The following is a 3,707-nucleotide window of genomic DNA, read 5'->3' as shown; positions in this document are numbered from 1 at the left end:
ATGTACTTTTATTGGTGCATCGCAACCATATATCATATTGAGGTTCAGTGCAATAGAAATGTACACATGCATGCTGGGTGTGATGGCGCAGCTTAGAATCCCCGCGCTTGGAAGGTGGAGACAGGAGGATCGCGCAAATTCGAAGCTTAAGAGACCCTGTTTCCAAATTTTAAAAGATTATAAAAATAGGTCTGGGTGTGTAGCCTGGAGGTAACCCCAGTACCACTAAAAAAAAAAAAAGAAAGAAAGAAATGGACATGTGCATAGCACTTTGATAGAATGAACATTATAGAGCTCTGAAGAAAAAATAATTTGGTGGAGTCGAAGAGTCCAAAGGAAAGATACAGATACATTAGCAGAGGGAAGCTGATCTTGGGCCACATCCAAGGGAAGAAAGAACAGATGCTGTAGAAACAACTTGCTGAACAAAGAAATTGCCAGCTCTCTATGGGTGATCCTGTACTTGATGACTTTGACTTGAAAATACAAGGAATCTGAAAAAACAACACAGCCTCGAAGAAGGTGAATAATGATTCAGATAATAATGGGAAACTTTAATTCATTGTAAGATATTGAAAGATATAATTTAGGTAAAGGACAAAGAATTATCAACTAAATCAGAGTCTTTTGAAGTCCCAGAAAACTGGAGATAAGTTAATATAATACATGAAGCTGTATTAGATAAATATGTGCCAAGAAATAAAATAATAAGATCTGAGGGTAGGTATGGAAGAGTTTTATAGATCAATAATTTTCTTTTAAAATGAAATCATATCTAAAAAGAAGAATAAAAGCAAATTTAAACTAGAAATTAAAGTGAAAACCGGGAATTATGTAGCAAGTAAAAGAGGGAATCCACACACAACCTTGCAAAGAAGTCAATATTCATTTTTTTATTTCAAAGAGAGTTAACCAATTCAAGTTCTTAGTGAATATTTCACAATCATAGATCAAAATGAACTAGTGAATTAAAAAACAAAGAGCAGAGTGTCTTGAGTTGTTTAGAGCAGTTAGCACAGTGCCTTGAACATGAGGAGCACTCAATTTAAAAACATTCGTCTTTTAATATGCTTTTCGGAATTGACTTTGGGCAAAGTTAGGAAGACAAATACAATGATATTCTAGACCTAACCAAAAAATATTAGAAGGTAAGGTAGAAATCAGAAATAATCTATCCTAAACTTATGAAAACATGTGAGCCTTTACTTGTAGAATTACTGACCATTAAGTGAAAGTAAGAGTTTGGCAGATTGCTCTGAAATTTGTCCATGGGAAAGATGGCTGAAGACTTGGGTTCTGAAGTCCGTGGTCTGATTTGAAGACTTGGGTTCTGAAGTCCGTGGTCTGATTCCCTCACTGGTAAGTAAGTGCACTGGACACAGGAGCAAACAGCCAATGTTGGAAAAGGGAACCTGGTTTCTGCTAGGTGAAATCCTGCTGGCTTTCCGAATGCCTCTGAGCACTAAAATGGCATTTTCAGATATGGTGATCAAATGAAAACTTCCTACGCTCCTAACTGCACATGTTACTCTACTCAGCTCCATACATATAGGTAGTGTGGGGTGTGTGTGTGTGTGTGTGTGTGTGTGTGTGTGTGTGTGTGTGTGTTGACCCCAGGGACATTCTACCTCCAAGGTACACCGTACCCCCAGCTCTTTCTATGTTTTGTTCTTAAACATGGTCTCACTAGGTTGCTGTGAGTCTTGCTATGTTGCTGAGGCCATCCTAGAACCTGGGATCTTCCTGTTTCAGCCTCCCAAGTACTGGGATTTCAGGCATGAGCCACCCACCATGCCTGGTACATACAATGGTTTTTAATAGACAAGGCTATTAACTTAGCACAAGAAATACATACCCCAATACATATTACACTGTTTTCTCATTAATCTAAGTCTTGTATATTTTACTTTTTTCTTTTTTTTTTCAAATTTCTGCTTCAAACTGTATATTCCCAAATACCTCACCCCTGAGTGAACAGTGACAGCAAAGTGTCTGCACTAAGTCTAAAAATCCACATCACCCATACAGAGAGATTTAAAGTAGTCACCCTTTTAAAGTAATAAACCTGTATATTACATGAATAAGAAAAATAAATTTACAAATCAATAGCTTGTCTTCTGCAGGTATTGCAGCATGTAGCACACTAAAGAATGCCTTTTTGACTTGCAGAAGAAGAACATGATAGATGAAATCAACTGTTAAAGTCATTCCTAGAAGAATCTGAGCCACTAAAATTTAAGCAATCAATTGGTTGTTCCCATCCCTTCTATGTATCACACAAGACAGCTCTCAATGCCTCAGCTCTTCCTTGTTGTGGTCCTCTTGAGCCATCCCTGGGCTTAGGACCCAGGGTAAGAAAGAATGATTCATTTCCATGAAGAAATATCTTAATACCACTCTTGAAGTTCTTTGCATACAAAATTTATTGACATGTTTTCACATTATTTATATGATTTGAGTTTGAGGCAGGGAATATATAATCCAGTTAAGAAGAGATGCTCCTCCAACATTTGAAAAAAGAGTGAAAGTTCCAGTATGAAATTGCTACATTCAGAACAGGGCCTCCTGAAGTTGATGGCCACAATTAAAGATCCAAGAACTATGTGTACTCCCCATCACCTGGTTGCCAGATTGTACGTTTAATGAAAATAAGTCAGACTAAGTTGTGCACACCTACAAACTTATATTTACAAGCAGGTACAGAAATAATCATACAGCATGTTCCTAAAAGCTTAAAATAGTCTTTCCTCATTAGGCATGGTGAACATCCCTGTAATACCAGTAGTTGGAGGGTGAGACAGGAGGATCAGAGATTCACAGCCAGCCTTAACCTTGTGAGACCCTCCACAACTTAGCAAAATCCTTTTTCAAAATAAAAAATAAAAATAGGGCTGGGGGTGTAGCTCAGAAATAGATGCCTCTGGGTTCAATAACCAGAAACACATTTAAAAAAAAGTCTTCTCTCAGAGTACCCCTTCTGTGGATGGAATGTTTGTACCCTACCCCACCCCCAAAATTCATTTATTGAAGTTTTAACCCCTAACATGATGATATTTAGAGGTGATATCTTTGCTTCATAATTAGGATTAGATGAGGTCCTTAGGTGGAATCCTCATAATATAATTAATAATCATAAAAGAAGAGAAAGATATATTGGCACTCTCCTTCATTACTACATGAGGATACAGCCAAAGGCACCTGTCTTCAGCCAGAACCCATCTACACTGGCATCTTGTTCTTGGACCTCCCAGCTCCTGATCTGTAATAAATAAACATCTACTATCTAAACCACCCCACCCAGTCTACGGTATTTTTGTCATGGTGTCCCAAGCTGACAGAGATGACTCTTTAACTCCAAACTGTATACTGTTTGGAATTCCAAAGCACATATGACATTGTTTTGGAATCAGGATCTAGGACCTTGTCATCCTCTATTATAGGAGGCACAAGTTACTATTAGGAGTTCTAGTACTAAGGCTCCATATGTTGGCTATTTGCTGGGCCATCTTTCTTTTTCATAAAAATATGCAGATCCTATACAATCTTTTTAACCAACCATCTGCCAGTGCTATTTGACTTCCAGTAAATTTGTGTTCTGATGAATTCATCATACCTTAAAAATATGAGTTAAAAGATATTTAATACACCTAACCTACAAAATATCATAACTAGTCTAGTCTAACTTAAATGTCTTCAGAACATATACA

This window comes from Muscardinus avellanarius (assembly GCF_963383645.1).
Source record: "Muscardinus avellanarius genome assembly, chromosome: 8".
Classification (NCBI taxonomy): domain Eukaryota; kingdom Metazoa; phylum Chordata; class Mammalia; order Rodentia; family Gliridae; genus Muscardinus; species Muscardinus avellanarius.
The sequence above is the reverse complement of the archived record's forward strand: the minus strand, read 5'-3'. Positions refer to the sequence as shown.